A 24,936-nucleotide genomic window follows, 5' to 3' on the forward strand; every position below is an offset into this window, starting at 1 on the left:
AAAAAAAAAAAAAAAAAAAAAAAAAAAAAAGAAAGAAAGAAAGAAAAGAAAAGAAAAAGAAAAAACGAAAAAGAAAAAAAAGCAATCTTTAGAAGACCAAGGAATCATCACTGGGGTAATTTTGTGGGAAATGCCCTTCACTTAAACCCTGAGAGATGAAAAACTATACTAGTAAGCATGTATTTATCATCACTGATCTAAAAAAAAATCAATGGGAATCTAATAGGTTCCAAAGAGTGATGCTATCAAAAATTAGGCCAAAGAACTAAAGGTACTGAATAGTCTTTAATATCTTATATAAATGTAGTTTTATTCAAATATCTGTGAAGTAACTATGCATATTTGGTAAATGATGGAGAAAATATTATCTTCAACAAAAATGTGGCTCACAAACCTTTGCAGCCTGTGTTCCATTCCTCATCTCACCTTCATAAATCCAGCATGAATTGCTTCCACATTCTAAGCACTGTCCCCAAATATGGTGGACTTCTTCCAGGAGTCACCACTGAAAAATAGTAGCATAGAGTTCCCTTCAGAGTGGCGATGTTAAACGGAAATGAGTGGAGGAAAATAACCAGAAATGGGTCCAAGAATTGGAAGGTGAACAATCAAAATATCCAATTTGAAAAATCGTAATTCACTGTCAACCATGGCAAATTTTGCTGCTTCTGTTCACATGTGCTAGTGCAAGGTACACACTGTAGTCTGGGAACTAAATCTCTATTTGAGAAACAATAACCTTGCGATTCGGCTACTTAATAACCTTCACACCTTTTTGCCAGAGTACCACTTTCTCCTTCTCCCTTTACCATGAGCATTTTCCAGACCTCTGTTTTTGTCCCCTTTAACCCAACTCCTCTCTCTCTGTTTTTCCCATAGTGAGCTTCTACAGTCTCAAAATTCTGCCTTCTATATTAATAATTCTCCCATCATCTCCAAAATCAGAAATATATACTAAATATCTTCAGCAGATTTTTAAAATTTAAAGGTGATTGAAGAAATCATTAAGAAAACGTTTGTTGTTTGTGCAAAAATTTTAAATATCTACACCTAAAAGATAAACTACAAACAGAAAAATATTGCAATAAGCACAACAAATTAACACATATAAATATTATACATCAGTTTACGTAAAACATATTTGTAATGTATATATATATGCACAATATATGTGACATGTGAACAGTAATATATAACATAATTATTATGATATAATAAAATCTTACAAAAGAAAAAGTAAATTTCTAATACATTATAGGAGAAAAATACATGTGAGGCAATATAATTTTAAATAATTTAAAATAACCATAACTATAAATAACCATAACTATAAATGGTAATTCATGTAAAAAAACGACCATTGTGTCATTATTGTATGAAATTGGAAAGCATCTAAATGCCCCACCCTAGGGTAATGTTTAGGTAGTTATGGTACAATACATACTAAGGGCCATGGTGAGGCTCTAGGGACTCTTCACATATTTCAAAACAAAATTCATTTTCCCAAACAGTGAAGATTGGAAATACATTTCAGTTAAATATGAAGGGCTGGACACATATACTTCTGCTTGTTTCTAAAATTTCATTTAAATAACAATAAAAGACTAAATACCAAGGTCAAAGAGAAGCATACAAAGGATAATAATAGTGGATATAATATTTTGACAAAAGTTTAGGAGTTAAAAACAGATGGAGAAAAGTGAAAATTAAGAAAGAAGCTGAAACACAGTGGGTGTGACAAGGGTACTTATAAGAAAAAAGGATCCATCCATCCCACTGAGCCTTGAAAAGCTCAGAAGTTGGCAGTCTCAGCTACAGTGAAGGAGAAGCACATGGCATAGAGGAAACAATAAAATTCCAAGAAGCAATGAAAAACAAGAAAAAGCTACAAGAAAGTAAAATATGCTGACCAAAACTACCTAAAGAATCTGTTGGAATCATGTCCAAAACCATTTATGGAATTTCAATGAGTATTCATTTGAATAGAAAGAGACACCCTGATAAAAGGGAATTTTTAATATTCTGCTCTATACAATCAATGCATGATTTTCAGCTATTTTAAAATCATTCAGTAGAGTTCTTTAAAACATAGAAAAAAGCTTAGAAAAAAAGCTTAGAAAAGGCTTAAATATAATGCTGAGTTATACTGTAAAATATAAAAGAAGAAAAATATATTAGGTACTACCTACATATTTTCAGGAATTACAGATTTATACAGGAGTTATATTAGCAGTGTATTATTGCTGCATATATGTGCTGACCGTCTCCACAGACAGCATTTCTACTTCTCACTCTCTCTTTCCACTAAATCTAACTTACCTCTGGAGTGGGGATAGTTTTGCTACCCAACCCCACTACCCTTACCCCCATCATAGAAGTACACATGATCCAACTTACAGAAATCAATAAATATGTAAAAGAAAAAGATGACCTTTCTCTAGTGACCTAATATTAGTTTAGAAGTATAAAGTAGTGATTTCATTAAGAAAACATTTTAATCAAACAAAACTGAAAAATAAGGCATAAAGACCTTCAGAATGTTTCTGAAATGATCTAAATAGGACAGTTTACCTGTGAGCCTGGCTCATGTGCTCATTCCTATTTTATAGGTAATTATAACAAATTTAGTGATCTAGTTTTCAAATCCAAAACAAAAGCAACTACACACAAAAACTGTTCAGAATTTGAGACATTTAGAAAAAACAACACTGTCTACATTGTAGTAAAAAAGAAGTTTTTAAACTTTCATCCAAATCTTTAAAAAATATTTTTCAACAATCCACTTATCTGCCAGTAAAGAAATGGATAAAGCAAATGTGATACATCCACACAACATAGTACTATATACAGCATGAAAATACCATGGAAAATAATTCCTTATACCAAGACAGGGACATCTTCTGGTTATATAATTAAGAGAAAGAGAGAGAGAAGAAGAAGAAGAAAACAAGGGCGAATTGTAGAACAGTGTACATAATAACTACTTTTGTTAATAAAAAACAGCAAAGTAATATGCACTTGCTTGTTATTACAAATATAAACATGGAAAGATAAACCAGAAACTAATCCAATGCAACACAGGAGGAATTAAGTAGAAGGGATAAAGATAGAAGGGAGGGAGACTTCTTTGAATATATATCTTTATATAATTTTGATGTTGAAGTCATATAAATGCTTATATAATTCAAAAATGAAATAAATTGAAAAGAGCTAAAAAGCAAATGCTCAATTTAAAACAAAATGAGAGTTGGGAATGTAGCTTAGTGGAAGAGCATTTGCCTCATATGCTTAAGGTCCTAGATTTGATCTCCAGTGCTGGAAAAATAACCCTTTAAATATATATCAAAATTTTCACATAATCACAGAAAGGAAAAAGTTATCTCAAGGGAGTAAGCTCAGTACACTGCTATAACCCTTAGGTGTGTTATAAAGATCAAAACAATTACAAAAAAAACTTAAAATTTATTTAGTTTTTATGTTCTGATAAAACTAGTACTATTGTAAATGTTGAAGGGTAAGCAAATAAGTACATTTGATAGTGTTATTACTAATATTTTTAGTGTAAGAAAAAGAGATGCAATATAAAATCTAGGAAAGTGATGAATAAGCTATAAATGTTAAATTTGAATTAGAAATAGGATTGTGAATTTGTGATTTATAAATAAGATCTTCTAGTTCTGACCCTTGAAAGATTTGGAAATGACAAAACCCCAGCAGGAACTAGCACACCTTGCATCTGGATCTCAGCTTCTAAATACCACTTCCTGATGAAACAAAGCAAAGTTTCTCAGAGCAAGGTCTTATTCCAGTCTAGGGCAAGAAAAGTACAGGGCAAGTAAAATTTCTTATTATGCCAGCTGCCTTCTTCTTCTTCTTCCTCCTCCTCCTCCTCCTCCTCCTCCTCCTCCTCCTCCTCTTCTTGTATTTTTTAAATTTATTTATTTACTCTAATTTGTTATGCATGATAGCAGAATGTATTTCAATTCATAGTACACATATAAAGCACAATTTTTCATGTCTCTGATTGTACATAGAGTAATACCATTCCTGTCTTCATACATGTACCATCTCATTCCACCATCTTTCCTACCTCACTCCCTTCCCCTCCCTCCCCCTTTCCCTATCTAAAGTTCCTCCATTCCTCCCATGCTCCCCCATGGCCCCCGGCCATCCCCATTATGTATCAGCATCCATATATCAGAGAAAACATTACGCATTAGGTTTTTTGGGGATTGGCTTATTTCACTTAGCATGATATTCTCTAGCTCCATCCATTTACCTGCAAATGCCATGATTTTATTCTCTTTTATTGCTGAGTAATATTCCATTGTGTATATATACCACATTTTATTTATCCGTTCATCTACTGAAGGGCATCTGGGTTGGTTCCACAATTTAGCTATTGTGAGTTGTGTTGCTATAAACATTGATATGGCTGCATCACTGTAGAATTATGTTTTTAAGTCCTTTGGGTATAAACTGAGGAGTGGGATAGTCAAATGGTGATCAGAAAAGTCATCTCTAATGCAGCTTCTGATCCCAGAGCTTCCCTGTAGACAGGGGCATGAAACTGTTCAACTTTGTGCTTGCTCCTGCCCAACTGAAAGAGACCAGGATTGACACTCTGTGGGGGTAAAGGTAAATCTTGCATCAGTGGAATTAAAGCCTATGGATAAATGCTTCTCTCTTGTCTGCCACTGACAGGATATCTTAAGAAACATTCATTTTCACACTGTCTCAGATGATCTAAAAGACAGAGTAGTCACCGTGTTTAATACTAGGTAGTGGATAGTGTGAAAACACACCCTCACATTGCCTCACCTCCCTCCTCTGTCTTATGACCCATTGTACACACTACCACTCCCTAGGGCTGCACGCTGGAAAACAATTGCAGCACATGAGCCTGCCAAAAGTTCACTTATGGAGGCACCTAAGTGGAAAATGGCCCTATGGGGCTCAGGGTGTAGCCCATTGGTAAAGTGTTTGCCTAGCATACCCAAGGCCCTGGGTTCCACCTCCGGTGCTGCAAAAAACAAAAGCAATAAAATAAAATGATCCTACGAAAAAGCAATCAGACAAATTTAGAATTAAAATAAATGACAATAGGCCTCGCCATTTTAAAAGAAAAGAAATCATTGTTTCATGTGGGGAATGAATATGATTAAACTAAAAGAGACTGGACAGACAAAATGACCCAAATGCCATGTGTGGATCCAATTGTGTTGGGAAAAGTATAAACGGCAGCCATACCCCAGAGCAAAAACCACAACATGGCGCCTAAGCACCTCTTCTTCCTACCTTCTTCTTTTCTGCAGTGGAGCGAAAAGTTCCCGCCCGTGTGAACTCTTCCGCCGGCGCCAATTTCAAATCTCGCTGGCGGGGAACCTTAGCCCCAATGAGAACTAATTCCTGGGCTCCGGAGCTGATATCTGGAAGAACTTGCCAATAAACGGGTTGCCTGCCATTTATCTAAGCCCTACCATCTCCCCCTTAGTTCTATATAAGCACACAGCTTTTTGCAATAAAATTGGAATTCTCCTGGCGAAGTGTCTTTGCGTGGGGAATTCTTTCAAATTGAAAGAAAAAAAAACTGTAAATATATAGGAAATAACTAGAAAATATTAAATATGAACTAAATGTTGGATAATACTTGAAAACTACTGTCACTTTTCTTGGATATAATTATGGTTAAACAGCTAACAAAAATAAATTCTTTATTCATAGGAGTTACATGCTGAATGTTTAGGGCTGATGTGTCTTGATGTCTGTAGCTGGGTTCCAAATGTTTCATATATACTCGAAGAAAAGTATTTTCACTTTAAAGGATGAATGTACAGCTACCTGCCACAAGTGAAGTTGTTATTCTGCACTATTAATTTCTTCTTTTTTTTAGAGAGCGAATATATATATATATATATATATATATATATATATATATATATCCGATGAAAATAGAGGGGAGATNGTTTTCGGCGGACACAACATCTTTGTTTGCATGTGGTGCTGAGGATCAAACCCGTGCCGCACGCATGCCAGGCGAGGGCGCTACCACTTGAGCCACATCCCAGCCCACTATTAATTTCTTAAAACATACCATTGTACTATAGAATTCAGTCCAACCACCAAGGATAACAGTGAAAGACCATGAGAGAGTCTTTCAAAGAAAATAATGAGATGATTTCAGCTAGTAGTTGAAGCAAGAATTGTGTGTGTGTGTACATTGAGGAAGGGAGGAGAGGAGAAAAAAGTATAAAATCCTAAGATTAAAAGAATATACTATGATTTTTTTTCTAATTATCCCTAAGTTGAAAAATTAAAGTTTTTACTTAAACTGGGGAGCTTGAAGATTTCAGTTTGTTTTAATTGCAGGTATAACTACTAGAATTTTCTATGACATAACTGGATATGTCTGATCATCCACACAACACGCTGTGAGCATGGGGCCTGCAGCAGTGAAGGCAAATGGCAAGTCAAGCTGAATCTGGTTTAATCTTCTGAAAAACTGGCACCATCTGCTGGCTGGGCAAAGGCAGAATTCATAGACAGACTCTCCTAGGTCAAGGGAACTGGTTCCACACTACAAAGCTTTCAGGGTTCATCTCTGTGATTAGGAAGAGGTCAGAGTGCATGCTATGTTTATACCTTGAGTAGTGAAGAAAGAGAACTTCTTTCAGTTCATCTCATTAAAATCCCATTTGAGTTATCGGAATGCTTCTTGTTGGTAGCAGTAAATGGGAAAGCTGACCAGCCTATCAAAGGTGATGTGACCAAAATACACTATCATTTTACCGCGCCACCTCTCCAGAGATCCTCTGCTCTCAACCTGACTTCACTTTTGTAGAAACATCCAATAATTTGGTGATAAATTGAATGGAATGAAATATTCATTATGTTTTCAGGAGAAGTTGACCAAGATTTCAAATCCTCACACGACCACAAGTGTACTGAGATTGTGTCCATAAGGAACCTGGAAAATGCAGATTTGGAGTTTTTTAAGCTGGTGGGCTGTGCCAAATCCAAAAGGATTAGGCAAGTTCTCTCCTCCTCCTCCTACTCCCACTTCTTTTCCCCTAAGCCCTACCTTGGTTGTCTCTTAACTTTCTGTGAGTCAAGACATGGCCTCCTAAGAAATGGTAGCCCTTACCATGGTATCTCAGAATGTGACTGCATTTGGAAATAGAGCCTGTAAATACGTAATTAAATTAAAACAAAGTCATTAATGTGGGTCCTAATCCAATATGACTAGTTTACCTAGAAAAAGAGATAAGGACACAGTTATGCATAGAGGGAAGGCCATGTGAAGCCATAAGGAAAAAAAACAGTTTAGACACAAGCCAAGGAGAGTGGCTTCAGAAGAAAGGGCCCTACTGGACCCTGATTCTTGGACTTTTAGCCTTAAATTTGTGAGAAAATAAATTTCTACTGTCTAAGTCACTTTGCTTTGGTAGTACTAACAAACCAATACAAACCCCTGCCTTATTACAGTAACTAAGAGAGAAAAGTAAGCAAAGTGACAAAACATGATATCCAAGGAAATGTTCTATGGAAAGAGAAAGGTTTTGTGTGTTGATTTATTTTTTATACTTTTTCCACATTTGTTACTGGTGCACTATAGTTGTGCGTAATGATGGGATTTGTTGTTACATACTTGTACATGCACACAATATAACAATATCATTTGACCAGCATCACTCCCCAACACTTATCCCCTTCCTATTCACCTCCCAGTCCCTAGTCTTTTTTCCTCTACTGATCTCCCTCTGATTTTCATGCAATCCCCCCTTTTTCCTCTCTAGCTTCCACAGTTGAGAAAAAAACATGAGAAAAAACTTGACTTTCTGAGTTTGATTTGTTTTGCTTCACATGATGGTCTCTAGTTCCATCCATTTTCCTACAAATGACATAACTTAATTAATTTTTTTTTATGGCTGAATAAAACTCCATTGTGTATATATACCACATTTTCTTTGTCTATTCATCTGTTGATGGACACCTAGGCCTTACCATGGTATCTATATATTCTATAGTTTGGTTGAGAATTGTGCTGCTATAAACATGGATATGCGTGTATCACTGTGGTAAGATGCCTTTAATTCTTCAGGAAAAATACCAAGGAGTGGTATAGCTGGGTCATATGGTGATACCATGCCTAGTCCTTTGAGTAGCCTCCATACTGAATTCCACAGTGGTTGTACTAATTTACAGTCCCACCAACAATGTAAAAGTGTTCCCTTTTCTCCATATTCTGGAAAGAGGGAGGTGTGAATCTCTTTATCTCTCTCATCAAGCTCTACCTTCTCTGACTCAGGGTGTGTTTCTAAGGACCCCACTGTGGCCTTGAACCACATCAGAGTGTCCCTTTCTTGGAGCTGAAATAAGGTTGAGATGCTTTGGGCTTCTTCTAGAGGTTAGAGAATGTAGACAGTATTTTTTTGAAATTTTGCCCTTTTTGTACCAAGTAACAGGTAAATTTCTGAGTGATATGTAGGGCTGTGAACATGGAGAAGGAACCTATTTTTTAAGTTAATTTTTTCTTCTTTTTCCCAATTACAAAAGTAATATATTTTTATCATTGAAAATATACAGGATATAAAGAAGAGTTATGTCATCTGCAATCCCACCCAGAGACTACTATTTTCTGTTTTTATGTATGGGTAACCAATTATATCCAAATGCACAGCCTCATATCTGCCTTTTTTGCTTTACAAATGGATAAAGTTTTTTCTTGTTTCCTTAAATTATTCTCTTCTCCATCTCCTCGGGACCAGTGCAATCTTAGAATTCAGGCCAGCAAGAAATATCCAAGAGGGGACCAGGCGTAGTGGCACACACCTGTAATCCCAGTGGCTCGGAAGGCTCAGGCAGGAGGATCACAAGTTCAAAGCCAGCCTCAGCAATTCAAGGTGCTAAGCAACTCAGAAAGACCCTGTCTCTAAATAAAATACAAAATAGGGCTGAGGATGTGGCTTAGTGGCCAAGTGCCCCTGAGTTCAATCCCTACCCACCCCCCAAAAAAAGATCCAAGAAAGGGCCATCCACTCCATGTGGTCACTACCAAACCACCAGTGAATGGGCATGACTCAGAATCACTGAGGCAGTGAACATTTGCTGACCAGTTCCTCTCACTGTTGTAGCCCTTGGCAAGGCAGCCCACTGGGGATGACCTAAGTAGTTATAGCAATGACTGTGGCCATACAAACACAGAAACAGCCTCTGTGTATTCAGTTAGGTTAATTGAGATTTAAATCATTAAACAAAGTCTCCAAGTCTATTTAATTCTCTTTTCTCATGACCCTACTTTTCTTTGAAACTTTCACACTTCTTTAATGCTAATTCAACCTGCTTTTAATACTACACTAGCATAAAACCACGTTAAACTCTCTCCTAGTTCCCTGATCTCTGGCCAGTCTGTTTCTGCCCAGATCCTAAACCCATTATTTGTGCCATAAATGGAAATAATTCCTGAAAAGTCTGAGAAATGCTGACTTGCCTTTCCTTTGCCCTTTTTTCTCTATTCACCTTAGCTATACAACTCATTTAGGTAACAGCAAGAAAGACCCAACCTTCCTTCACACACACATACACACACACACACACAGAGTTACCTACTCAGCTTGTTTCATTCCCCTCTGGGATCAGCACCTCAGGAGTTTCTCCCACTTACTCTATTTCTGCACATCTCTCCTTTCCTTTTCTAGCACAGTTAGCTCAGCTAACCTTCTCAGTAATGCTTGAAGAAAGTACCATTATCCTCATTTTTAAAATAACTCTGGGAAGGCTGAGGCAGGAGGATTGCAAGTTTGAGGTCAGCCTCACAATTTGGAAAGACCCTGTCTCAAAACAAACAAATAAACAGAAAGAGTTGGGGATGTAGCTCAGTGGTAGAGCATCTCTGGGCTCAACCCCCAGTACTTGAAGGGGAAAAAGAGGTGACAGAAAGAACTCAGAGGAGCAGAAGAAAAATGACTTACTTTAGGCCATCCAAGGCCACACAACTGTAAGGGGGTGAACCAGAACTAGGATTTAGGCCTTCTTATTCCAGCTTTTCTGTGCTTAATGGCTACATTTTATTACTACAATGGTTAACATTTAGTGAAATCTCACTCTGCCAGATAGTGTGCTAGGCAGAACCTCATAACAAGCCTATCAGGCAGGTACTGTGATAAGCTTCATCTAACAGTTGAGAAAATTCAATGCCAACAGTCACTTGCCCTTCTTACCAAGTCATTCATTGGCCTCATTGACTGTGGTAGAGTGTTTTTCATTGGTTGGTTGCTTTTGTTTTTAAGTTTTATTTTAAATATTTCTATTTACATACAGTGACTTTCACCTACTTAAAGGTGCAGTGCTGTTGACAAGAGCAGGAAGCATGTGCCCACTACCACTGTGGAGGTATACCATGATCCAACATACCCCAGATTCCCTTGTGCTGATCCTTTGTCATCACACATCACCCTGACCCAATCCCCTAGCCACCCCTGACCACTCTGCCCTGTAGTACTGCCTCTTCAGAATGTCATATACATGGAATCATAGAGTAGACAACTTTTTAGGTAAAATCTATATAACATAAAATTAATTAATTTGGGGGCCAGGGACTAAACTCAGGAGCGCTTATAACCACTAAGCACATCCCAAACCCTTTTTTATTTATTATTTTGAGACAGGGTCTTGCTAAGTTGCCCAGAGCCTCACTAAATTGCCGAAGCTGGCTTTGAACTTGTGATACTCTGACACAGCCTCTGGAGCTGCTGGGATCACAGGCACGCACCACTGAGCCTGACTTAATGATTTTAAAGTGAACAGTGGCATTTAGTACATTCACGATAGCATACAATATTGCCTCTATCTAGCTCTGAATCATTTTCATTTACCCAAAAAGGAAACTCCAGACCTGTAGTCACTTTCCATCTAGGGAAAGGGGGGATTTTCCCTAGTCTCTGGCAACCATTACCTGGCTTCCTGACACTATCCCTTTATCTGTTCAGGATATTTCATATAAACTGAATTTGACAAGAACTTTTACATCAGCCTTCTTTAACTTATCATAGTACTTTTGAGGTTTATTGTGTGGTAGCATACATTACACTTCATGCCTTTTCTATGGCTAAAGAATATTCCATTGTGTTAATATATCACATTTCGTTTAATCGTTCATCCATTCATGAGTATATGGGCTATTTCCATTTTTCAGTTGTCACAAATAGTACTGGCATGATCTTTCACTTCCAAGTGTTTGGATACCTGTTTTCAAGTCTTTTGAATATACATGCAAAGAGGGTAATTACCAAGTCAATGGTAACTCTATACTTAACTTTCTGGGGCACGGCCAAGCTGTTTTCCACTGGAGCTGCATCATATTTCCTTCCCATCAGCACTGCAGTTTCTCCACATCGTTGCCAATGCTTACTTTCCATTTTGGTTTTAATGATAGTCCCTCTAATGTGTGTGAAGTATCATCTCATTGGGATTTTGATCTGCATTCTCCTAATGCTACTGATGTTGGACATTTTTTCAGGTATTTATTGGCAATTTGCTTTCTTTAGAGAAAGAGCTATCCAAATCCTTTAACTACTTTCTAATTATATGATATGTCTTCTTGGTGTTAAGTTGAAAGTTTTCTTTTCCTTTTTCTGAATATCAGAGCATTATCAGACATGATTTTCAAACATTTTGTCCCATCCCATAGGTTGCTTTTTCCACTGGCTGGTAGTGTAGACTTCCTAATATTGAACCATCCCTGAATGTTTAGAATAAGCTCCTTTGGTGACTGTGTACTTTCCTCTACTGTACCATTAGAATCTGTTTGCTGATACTTTACTTAGGACATCTGCATCAAGAACTTTAAGTAAGGTTAATCTATGATTTTCTTTCTTACAATAATTTAGTCAGGTTTTTATATCATTGTTATGCTAGCCTAATAAAAAATTGAGACACTTTCCTTCTTTCTCTGTGATATGTGATAACAGTGTGGATATCAGATTCATCTTTTCCACACAGGTTTGGTCAAGTCAATTTTTGCCAAGTGAAATGGAGTTTTCTCACACAGATGTAGCTCTAGGTTATCTCAACACACACAGGCTTCATTAACTTCCACGCTTTACTTTCTTCTCACTACCCTCATCTCCTGCTATGGTTTGAGCCTTCCAAAGTTCATGTTGAAATTGAATACATTATGACACATTAAGAGGTAGGACCAAATGGGACCTTTAAGAGGTGGTCAGGGCTCTGCTCTCATGAATGGATTAATGCACTCATTCAGTGAATAGATTCATGGATTAATAGGTCAATGAGGATCTCCTGAATAGGTCTACTATAAAGCCAATTTGGCTAGCTAGGTTCTTCAAACTCTGCTTCTTTCTTGCCATGTGATATCCTGTGCCATCCTGGGACTCTGCCAGCAAGAAGTCCATCACCAGATGTGGCCCCTCAACCTTGGACCAGAATCATAAGCTAAAATAAATCTCTTTTCTTTATAACTTATCCACCTGTTGTATTATTAGTGACAAAAGCAGTCTAAAACACCTCCTTCCTGCTGTTCCTTCCCACAAGTCACAGCTAGAGCTTCCTTTTAACATATTCCTCTAATATTACCCGGAAAATGCCATGTACAGCATATTTACCTTTCCTATTTGCATGTGTACTATTATGCATTTCTGCCTTCTTTGCTGTCTCCTGAAGCCCATTGTAATTTATATTACTGATACATGTTTATGTTAGCTTGAAAATGACAAAAATTCCATCAAAGTGTTCATTTCAAACCAATGTTTTATAGTGGTGGGGGGGTGTTTGAAAACGTAAAATTGTTTTTCAGCAAGCCACAGCCAATCTAATTCCTATCTCTGGTTTTAATATTGTACAATATTACAAAGAGAAGAATATAAGGCTATAAATACTTTATGCAGCATCATTTTTGCTTTTTGAAGTGAAATGAATAGAAAACAGAAATAATTCTGGGAGCTGAAAATTCAGGACTGGTACATTAGGGGAATTCCATAGCATGCAATGTCCATTTTACTGTGCTCATATAGATCTGGCCTCAGAGCGAAATCATTTGATCTGCTTTTAAAAATTCAATACTGCTTTCAGATAATGGTATGTTATAAAATATTTTATTTTTTGGCAATTCTACAAACTATATTTCTGATGACTCTAATTTTATTTTGGGGTTTTTTTCCTTGAAAGAAAACTCCAAAGACCCTTTGAACATTTTTTGAAAACCATTTTTCTCTAGGGTGTTAAACATTAAACGTTTAATTGTTTTGAAGGTTGATTAAAATAAAATTTGAATGTGAATCATTTTTATTTGCTTATAAGATTACAGAGAGTCAGGCACAGTGGCACTTGCCTGTAATCCCATTGACTCAGGAGGCTGAGAGACAGGAGGATGAAAAGTTTGAAGCCAATCTCAGCAACTTAGCAAGGCCCTAAGCAACTTTACAAGACTCTTGTCTCAAAATAAAAATAACTGGGATATTTCTCAGAGGTCAAGCACACTTGTGTTCAATTCCCAGTACCAATTAAAAAATAAAAAAAGATAGCACAGAGATCTTTTGGTTATGTCTCCCTTTTTGCAGTAATATCCCATCTATTTTGCGAAGGAAGGAAAAGAAAGAGAAAAAGGGAGGGAGAATCTACAATCTCTTATAATCAAAGAAATCTGTTAGCAAAATCATATCTGGAATCATAAGTCACTTCAAAATCCACCACAGAACTTGCTGAGCTCTTGAACACTGGCCTTGTGACCCGGAAGGCATGTTCCTCAGAGCTCTGCAATTCATCTGTTGACTCCTGCTCCCTCTGCTGGCTCCACAGCTCAGTGACCATCCCAAAATGTGTGTCAGAGGTACACTGGACTCCAGAGGCAGCAAAGAAGGTGCAAGTGGGGAAACTACACCCCAGTGGGTGATGGAACTTGCTCTAATTCACAAAGTCAGTGACAGGGTCCACACTATGGCCAGTCTCCCCACTCCTCCACACAGCCCTCATCAGTACAAAAGTATTCACGGTCACTCAAATCTCAGCATTTAGTGGTACTCATAACCTGTAAGTTGCTGTGCTACAAAAGTTAAAAAAGGCATGTATAAGTTTACAATGTACACATAGTGGTCAACATGTTGACAGAATTAAGTGAAGTAGTTTTTTAAATTATTTTGCTACTGACACTAGTGAGGCAAACAACAAAAATAATCACTCAAAAAAATGCTGAGCAAAACATGTCCAACTTAACATAATACATTTGTAAGTTTCCATATACATGAAGGTCCAGAACAGGCCAAACTCCTCTCTAGTGATGGAAAGCAAATCAGTGGTTGCCTGGAGCAAGAGGAGATGCAAATGGGCATAAGGGCACTTCAGGTGATAGAAATGTTCTAGATCTTGATTGTGGTGCTGGTTACACAGGCACACAGATTTGTCACAACTCATCGCAATATACATTTTAAATAGCACATTTTTATGTAAATTGTGCCTCAATAAAGTTGATTTGAAAATTTTTTTTCACTTGTTTTCCTGTTTTGGATCTTAGATTTCCCCCCAAAAAAACTCATGTGTGAGACAATGCAAGAAAGTTTAGTGGTGAAATGATTGGGTCATGAGTCCTAATATAATTGGTGCATCAATTTCCTGATAGGGGTTAACTGAATGGTAACTGTAGGCAGGTGGGGTGAGGCTGGAGGAGATGGGTTCCTGGGGGCATGCCCTTGGGCTATATATTTTGTTCTTGGTAAGCAGAGTTCTCTCTTTCTGCTTCCTGTCATGTTTTGAGCTGCTTTCCTCCACCACATTCTTCTGCCATGATGTTCTGCCTCACCTTGAGCCCAACGCAATGAAGCTGGCTATCTACAGACTGAGACCTCTGAAACCATGAGTCCCCAAGTAAACTTTTCCTCCTTCAAATTGTTCTTGTCAGGTTTTTTGGTCACAGTAGCAAAAAAAAACTAAGATACTAGTCAAGTCCTAAATTCTAACCTGTTCTTTCAATTTGAACATACCTGGACTCATTTTTAAAGAGGAAAAATATACTAATGAACAGAAATCCTCTTGCTTCCATATTTAGCCACAAATTTTGATTTCCTGAAAAAGAAAAAATTCCTAGATTCAAAAGGCACTTCTGGGGAAGGTAATCATTGTTTCCACACATTCTCTCAGAAGAGAAGTTCTAAAGACAACACACTGATAGAAGAAATAAAATTATACCATGAGCATAGCTGCATGGGAGCATCTTCCTCATCTCAAACTCATGCATCTAGACTGCCCTTGTCCACAAGTGAACTGAGGGCCTGGCTCTCACCAGTCATCCATGGGCTGTGTGTGTGAGCTATGAGCATACGGGGGACTGGTCTGACGTTGCATGCTGATTGGACTGTGCGACATACGTGTGCCTTTTATCTCACTCTCCTGTGATCCCACATGGCACCTGAGATGGGCATAACTTGCCAAGATGTCAATCAATCTGCTGACCACAAAGACATCACCAAGCAAGACTCCACCCTTCTAAACGGAATCCCTTGCCTTATTTGGGTGGAACTTTTTATCGGATGTCTTTCCCTCCCCCATAAAAGGGTTCAGGGTGTGCTCTCTTGCTTGTCTCTCTTGCTCCCCTTACCCTCTTTCCAGCATGGGAGCTGATCTTTGCGGTCACAGAGCCGACCCTGACCCCTGTAATTGAGAAAAAGGTATTTTCGTGTTTGTGTGGTTTCTTGGCCCTTTTCGTAGTTATTGATACAGCCAGCTCCTTTGAACCCACCTCATCTCGTTAGCCTGGCCAGCTGACGATACCAAGCTGTACATGGCAGAGACCAAGGCAGGAGAAACTTGAGTGCATCCTCAGTGCCCAGACCCTGATCAAAGCGCGTGCCCTAGGCTGGGTGCTCCAGTGCTTGACAGTATTGTGACCTGGAGCGCCTGTTCCCTGTCTAACTGGAGGACTCACTCCTTCTGGTTTAACAACCTACCTTGCATGTGAGCCAGCTTTGATTCCTGTTCTTCATAAGAACTCCTCTATGATTAATACTACAAGTGTATGATGTCTTTGAATTAGGAGTGAGGGGGGGGATAGTTCTAGATTCTCTATTCAAAGTGATTTATAGAAAAATTGGTGATTTTTTTTCTTACTATACAGTGGGGCCTCCATATGTGTGGGTTCCACATTCTTGGGTTCCATATCAACAGCTTCAACTTTCCTACGATTGAAAAAAAAATGCATGTATATTATGTATATTGATCATGTACAAACTTTTTCTGTCATTGTTCCTAAATAATGATAATTATTTACACAGTATTTATATTATACTAGGTATCATAAATCACCTAGAGATTATTTAAAGTATACAGGATTCGTCTAGGTCTTATGCAAATACTATACCATTTCACACAAGGGTCTCCAGCATCCAAGGATTTTGGTATCAGCAGGGTCTTGCAGTCAATCACAGTTATTGAGGGACAACTGTACCTATTACCCCAAGAAAGACAGATTTTATGTCTCCAAATCTATTTGACTCCTATGTCATTGGGAGGCATTGCTCTGAACATGAAGCAATGCAGAGAACACCAGGACATCTCTGAGGGCTAAGGATATGGCACTGGAGACAAGGAGTGATCTCACAAACTGATAAATAAACTAACAGCTGGTTCTTACAGAAAACTCACTGTAGGCATTGTTATAAAACCTTTTAACTCATTCAATTAGTAGTGAGACACTGCTCCTCTCCACAATTTGCAGATGAGGAGACTGAGGCAGAAAGAAGTTCAGCAGTGTGACCAACATTATAAAAGGGTCAAAGCCAGAAAGCAAACTCAGGCTGCCTGGCTCCACAGCTCATGCTTTTAGTAACCATGTCACAGTGTCTCTCCACACTGTAGGAAGAAAATCATGGAACCTGAGGATACAAAGGTGCACAGGATTTTAAAGAGTTCATAGGTTGGCATTTACAAAACCCTGCTATAGAAGGTTTCAAATACTGAAAACCAGTCCTTTATGCTTCTCACACATTATTACATTTAATCTTTATAAACCAGCATTGATAAAACAGGAATATGGGAAGGTTAAGTAACTTCCAATATTCATAGCTAGAGAGTGGTGATACAAGAGTCAAACTGATACTGAAAACCTGGTTTTTATCTCCACAGCCAGTCAAATAATAAGAACAAGGTTTTGAGAAAAAGGAAAACGTTTTACTGGTTTGCTAGCAAAGGAGAAATACAGGGACTCCTGTCCCAGAGGCTGTACTTCTCCCTGCCGAGGGGTACTCACGGTTCTTCAAAAGGAATGCAAGGACTGGGATCCAAATATTATCAGTAGATATAATTAATTAGCATCCATTGGGTATTCTTGAGAGAGTGTTGCTACAGTTCTCATATTTGGAGTTTCCTTAATATTGTGGGAAGCAACACTCTTCCAGACAGTGAAGGATAGGTTACCTTGGCCTGGGTCGAGAAAAATGTTAGTCTTGTTTCCTTGTCTGTTACGGAAGGAAAGAGGAGGAAGAAGAAATGGGGGAGGAGGTCAGTTTTAATATAAGCTACTTGTGGTTGAGCAACAAGGTCTGTACTCAAAGCATAAAGTGGACTCTGTTATAAAACCTAGATGCGCTGCTGCCAAGATCCAGCAATAACACCACACTGCTGAGGGTGGTGATCCCACCACAGTGATTCTGAGGAACATCCTGACAGAAGTTTCTCTCTCCAATAAGACCATCCTCTGCATCTACAATATAACTCTTAATGAAGCACCAATGGAGTGACACAGGAGGGATCCCTGCCTAGAGAGGAAATGGACCAGATGGATCCTAGCAATTGATCTGATAGTGACCAGTCCTGGCCAAATTCCCCACATACCTTCCTGACACACTTCCAACCTGCACAGCTTCAAGCAACATGCCAAGCCATGTCTTTTGCCTGTGTCACTATCCTCCTCTAAACCATAGTAGACAAGAAGAACTCATTTTGTGGTCCCTCTAATGGATTGGTAGTAGCTGCTTGGTGTTCCATACTTGATAGGAGCCAGGTGAAGAGGATGATTGATGAGTAATGCCTGCCCCCCGGTGGCACAAGGCAGCATAGAAGCAGGGATGTCTCTGGTTGCCTCCTGGAACCTAAATAACTGCTTTGCCCCCTCAGAGCTCCATTCCTTTATCTAACATTCCTGAACTAAGTATAAATTCTGTTCACACAGCAGAAGCTCTCATCAATCCTTAAACTGTCTGATGAATGCAGAATTGTGAAAAAGTGTATACACCTTAAACATTTATTTTCAACTAAAACATTCAAATACATATGTATTAACCAATTTTAGGTTTTAGTTCTGTTTTTTGTTATTAGTAGCCAAGAGCAATTCTTGCTTCAAGGCATTAAAAGAAATAAGGCTAAGTCCTTTTACTTCTGGATCCACTCTGGAGCTCCCTGAGGATTATTTGGGGTGGAAGGAGACCACATTCAATATGCACTATTTTTAAAAGATCCATCCAGAACAATCTGATAGCAGTGTCTTTATGTATTTTCCCCCCTTATTAAATTGTCTTCCCCACAAGTGAATTTTTCATGGAAAATTTGTTTTTATAACTATTCTGAGCATTTAACTTAGTTTTCAAAGAAACATCCCTTTTCTTTTCCCTTCATAAATTTACCAAACCACATAACATCTAATTAAATTATATAATTAAAGGAACAAGTACAATTGGTACAAAAATTGGGAGAGAAACACAACCAATAATTGCATTAAATGCCATTCAACCAGCTGCAGAAGGCATGAGTCAGTGTGTCTCACAGAGAACTTGAGTGCATTCATTATTCTGGTGAGTTGATAATGACCAGTTAGGACAATTTCTGTTATACCACTCTAAGCCCTCACCAGTGGCATTTGGTTAAATGAAGCTTTGTATTATCCAGAATTTCTAAGTGATATCTGAACCTAAGACATTAAAAAGCTATATGTGACTTTGAATTATAAAAATGAAGGGGAACAAAAGATCAAAGTATGTTCACAGTATCCTTTTTGGTAACTTTACCTTTGTTTTCTTGGTCTTTTCATTTTTAGTTTATGCTATCATTTATTTTAAGAATCCTTGTAATCCGGGTTCACTCATTTCTGGAACATTCTATAATCCTGAATATTTGATATATCCTTTATTTCCAAACTGTATATTGTTTTGCATCTATTGATCTCTTGCTTTGAGAAAGTGGTCTTCAGTTGTTACAACTATGTTTTAAGCACTGTGTGGAATGTTCGTTTTGTTCACCTCTTGTCTCCATTTCTACCCACACACTATCGAAGACATCGATCTCAAATGCTATCTTGAACAAACAAGGACATTGCCACAACAAGCAGAATTCCACTTCTACAAAACACATATTGTACACTCCCAAATCTGTAGTTGTATACTTTTGGACATCACAATTAAGACAATCTCATCAGTGTTGCCAGTCAGTTGCATCTGACAGCACAAATGCACCAAACAGGTTATAAAAGTAGCAGACTGACTGCCCAGGGTGGAAAACCTCCACTTTTTCTTTTCCCATCTTGAGGGAAGCCAGTACTTTTTAGAAAGAAGCAATAAGATCTCTCTTGTATCCAATCCATCTTAGACTCACTTGGAAATAAAATTCACCAAACATTAAAAGCCCCTACTTTGTTAGGGTATGGACCTACCCCTGAAGACTTCATGCCTAGTGAAAAAGATGAGATGTACAAGAAAGAAAGGTATAGAGAAGATTATGGTGGAAGGTCTGTAGATTCTTCCCTTCTGATAAGACTTGAACAAGTATGAGTCCATAAGGCCCATACCTTCCCAGTGGCTAGCTCAGATACTCTACTTTTTTTTTTAATCTTCATGAGAAAAGCATTGTATTGCCTTACTGTCTTTTTAGGAATCAAAGTCCTATTCACCAAATATCTCCAACTGGAATTCTTTAAGCTAAATTTAATTTATTCCTCTACTGTCTTCATCTCTAGTGCTTCTCTCAAATAGTCAATTGCCTGGCATTGCTCACCAATGACAAGACTTCAATTGAAGATCAATTGAGATCATTGTGGCTCACCCAATCAACCACAGTCATGGTCACTCTAACCACTTAGCAGGCACTGACAGCCTCTTGTGCCATGAACCAGGCTTCCAGATGTACAGCCTGATGAATACAGAAAGTTAGTCAACCCCAGTTGGCCTACCTATCAGCACTCTTTCACAAGTATCATGTCAACATCAGGTCATGTGCCTATACCTCCACAATTCCACTTCCCCCCAAAGTGTACACATCCAACAGTGAGAAAAATGTTCCCTCTCCCACATTCCTGGTTCTATCTTCCCAATTTATAAATCAGATTTTGCTTGAGGTTATGGGGTCACGATTCTCAATGAACATAGTAGCTCAAGAATTTGGGGTGATTCTTACACACAAATAAAAATGCAGTACAAATTCGTGTAACAACAGATGTGTACAATGAAGAGAGTGTGGTGGGTATTTGCTGGCAGTAAAAATACCCAGTCATGTGTGGGCAATTTGATCTCCCAGCTAAAATAAACTTTCCAATACAGTAACTTACTCAAACTTCTCAAATGCTCTGAGATATACCGCAATTGGGTAGGTATTATTATTCTTTTAAAATCAGAAAACAGAATCTTAGAAAAGTTTTTTAAAAAGTTCTTAGAATCCCTATAATAGTACAAAAGAACTTCAACTCAATTTCACATCTTCTGTCCAAATCCAGTTTTTCTTTTCCTACATTATTTGCTCATGAGATTGCTCATAATTTTCAGCTCATTGTGGAGCAGCCTTAAGTAAGAAAAAAATTGAGATTTCCCTTTTGCCAGTAGCAGAGCCTATTATATGAGTTTATTCATCCTCCTTAACTTACTCAACTGAATTATTTTTTTTTTCTATTTTTGTTACTTTACACACTGAGAGATGAAGCTATTCCCTTCCTCTTGAATTTGGGCTGGCATTGGTGACTTGCTTCCAATATAAAGCTGCAAAAGTAAGTTCTGCAATTTGTGAGGCCAGCTCATAAGAACCCTTTCAACTTCTATCCAGGCCTCTGAGAGTGCATTCTAGCTCTTAGAAGCCTGCTGCTAGGCTGTAATGAAGCCCAAGTAGCTGCATGAAGAGAACCACTGGGAGAAGAATCAAGGCCCTGGGAGACAGCCCTGGCAGAGCTCCCAGCCAAAATCCAGGGCCACCTTGCCAGTTATGTGAGTGAACCACCTTAGAAGTGATTCATCTACTCCCAGTCAGGACACATGAGCAGTTCCCACTTAGCCCTGCTAAAGTTCTAGTTCTATGGACTAAATAAACAACTGCTAGTATTTTAAGTTAACACGTTTTGAAATGCTTTGTTTTGTAGCAAACAATTGGAATCCACCTTTCTAAGACCTTCTTGTCTAAAAAGAGTACCAAAATTAAATATGATGTATGGTTAGTCAACTTTCTGACACTGTGACAAAATACTTGAGATATACAACTTAAAGGAAGAAAGATTTACTATGGCTCATGGTTTATAAGGTTTCAGTCCATGGTCATTGGTGACCAAAATTCCAAGACATGGCCTTTGAGGGACATTGAAGAGCTAAACCACAACAGGTTTAATACATCAACCTGGTTATGCACTATGAATATTTTTATGATTATTTCATTTAGATTTTCTGTTTTATATAAGAAAAAGCAAATGAAGAGAGTACCTTCTGATTTATAGAATCAAAAAAAAAAGCAATTAGACAAATTGTTTTAAAATGCCTGCAACCCGAAATAATAAAAATCTTATTATAAATATGTTAGTATTTGGTTCAAAACTCTGTGAAAAGAATTAGGCCCTCAAGCTTTTACAGTTCCTTGAAGACCTTCTAAATATAGGAAAGGAAAACTGAAATTTATGTCAGTTTGTTAATGGCATCACTTAAAACTATAAGTTAATTAACTAATTAACAACTTAATTAACTCAGCACTTAATTTACTTACTTGAGTTCACTTAAATTCCCTAGATGTGATTTAATGAACTTTCGGTGTAATTCCTGACTAACCATGTAAATTGTATGATGTATTTCTCTTCAATTGAGAAGATGTTTCTTGAAATTAAATTATTTAAGGCAGAACACTAAGCCTAGAAGTGAGTTTTTTTCTTTTTCTTCAATTGGAAACATCTCTGAACTTCTGGTGTGTAGTAATTTTTCCTTATTATTTTTATCTTTCAAAAAAGAAAATTGTATTGATTTGTTGGTTTGTTTAAATGCATCAAAACAAGATGCACAAGTCATCTAGCCAATGTGAGCAAATTTCATCATGACTTATTAAAAATTAATTATCTTAAATTCTTAAAGAATGGACGCTGAGACAAACAATAATTAAAAAGCACAGGAGAAAAGCTGTTTCAAAACATTTCTTTTTTCCATGGTTTTACTTATTTCAATAAGATCTTTATAGAGCAGCATAATGCCTTGCTGCTCAGAGCATGAGGAGGAGTTCCATTGGGGCATGAACTGTTGCCAGTGGGCACTGAGAAAAGTCCAAAAATTGGGTGTTTAGATGTATTTATAACACTCTAAAACAACAATTATATGTCTATTGACTGTAAGAAGGAGATGTGTGGGCTTATATTTTGTAAACCTGCTCTTTTATTTTATTTTTCTAATTCATTTTTATTTTGTTTTACAAACACTTCAGTCTGATATAGATTGCAATTTTTGTATAGCTAGTCCTCCACAGAGAGTTTGGAAAGCACTGAACAACTATGCTAAGCACTGAAGCAAATAAAAATATGGATAAGAAATGATCCCTTGTTTCATGAAGTTTGTACAATAACAAGAAAGGTAGGTTGTGATTATATAACTGAAGCATGAACAGCATGTTCTAGATGTTCAGTGGACTGAGATGATTCCAAGTAGAAGAGATGAGAGAAATCTTTCTTCATGGAGGAAACAATTTTTTAATGAGTTCTTGATTACTGAATGAGTAGACTTTAGGGAGACAAAAGCAGGTATGTGTGTTTCATATGAGGAAAATCAGGGGGAAAAACAGTTATGCATTAAGAAAAACACACAATTAACCTTGTCTGGTGAGAGCAGAAATAAGAAGATGAATCTGCCTTTCCAGGTAAGCCCAGGGACCCAATAGCAGAAGTTCTTTTTGAATGTAACACTAAGGGATTTGTACTTGATTGAGGGCAGTTCCAAGATGCCACTGAAAACTTCTGAGCAGAGAAGTGGTGTTTTCGAAGTTGTGCTTCTGGTAGATTAATTCAGTGAGAGAAAGACACAGGATTCAATGAGGGAAGAACATCCCAGAATTTTCAGGTATGACATTATACATCTAAGTCATCTTAAGAGCATGAAATTGAAATTTTCATAGGTACACTTTTAACCTTTCCCAACTAGTGATCAATGAGTAAAAATATAACAGTGATCTGTCCCACAAAACACACAACATTCATGAAGCATTCGTTGTGTGCATTTTAGGTTCAGTGTCTCATGTAGTCCTCAAAACATTCTGTATTTCATGTTCTATTATTATCCCCATTTTACATAGGAGAATTTGAGGCAATAGAGGTTAAGTACCATGCCCAAAGTCACTCGCTAAATAATGAGAGCCTGAAACTGAACCAGTCAGTCTGATGCCAAAATCCATTTCTGCATTACTGAATGAAACCAAAAATTTAAAACTCAGACATGCTAGGCATTCCCTGCATTGAGAAGGAGGATTGAATGCAAGACATTAAAATTCATAGCAGCTACCCACCCAAACATTATGGAGCGGGATCTTTGTGAAGACCTAGGATTTGATGTTTTTTCATCTGAAAGACAAGATTGATGTGGATTAATGTGAAGAATATTCTGTAGTAAAGAGCTATGGATATTTTTCTATCTGCAAATTCTTGAGTATTCTTGAAATTTTGCTCTGAGTTTCATATGGTAGTCTAGCACAAGCTGCTGAAACAAACATGTTTTTGTCAATATTATAAAGCAAATATGTAACTGCAAATCCAAGGTTAGAATATGAGTTACAGTGAAAAATCTACATTTAAAAATATGGGAATGAAAGGTGACAAGCAAAAACCATGAGGTGTTACTTACTTATCTGGTTGAAAAGGATAATAAGCTAATGGAACAGAAACAAACTACAGTACAGCAGTGAATGACACCATTATTCCTTATAAACACAGGCAATGTTAAGGCACTACTTTTATCTTGGAAAAAAATCCAATTTAGTTGTCTTCTCAACAAAATATAATTATATATTTGCTTTTCAGGAAAAAAAAAACTTTAATTAAAGCAGTTCACAAGGGGCTGGAGGTATAGCTTACTAGTAGAGCTCTTGCTTGGCATGTATAAGGCTCTGGGTTCCATCCCCAGCATCACAAACAAAAACAACAACAAACAATTCACATGATTGGAACAGAAATTCTAATACAGTCAATTCTCTTTGAAGATGCAATTTAGGAACTTTCTGATACAAATACAGTTGTCCCTCCATTTCTGAGGAAGATTGGCTCCAGGAATCCTAAGGATACCAAAATTCTCAAATGCTCAAATCTCTCATCTAACAAAGCATGAATTTGCATATAACTTATACACATCCTCCCATATACTTAAAATCTCTACATTCCTTATAATACCTAATGCCGCGCTATGAAAACAGTTGTTATACTCTACTTTTTAAGGAATGAGGAAAAGAAAAAGTCTGTACGTGTTTGATATAGACATCATTTTTACAAGAATATTTTATGCATTTAGCTAACTCCATGGATGCAGAGGCTAAGGATATGGAGGGCTGACGGTGTAGCCTCCGATGCCAGTTCTTGGGAAATTGTGAGGAAAAGCAGTACTCATCCTTATATCTGTTTCCTAGGCGTAAATGGAAATGTCTAGTTATGTGGGAGTATCCTAGATTTTCTTTCCTTGCCAATCATTCTGGCACAAAATCTCAGCACCAAAGTTCTAAATAGTGTTCATG

The sequence above is a fragment of the Marmota marmota genome, unplaced genomic scaffold (assembly GCF_001458135.2).
Source record: "Marmota marmota marmota unplaced genomic scaffold, marMar, whole genome shotgun sequence".
Classification (NCBI taxonomy): Eukaryota; Metazoa; Chordata; class Mammalia; order Rodentia; family Sciuridae; genus Marmota; species Marmota marmota.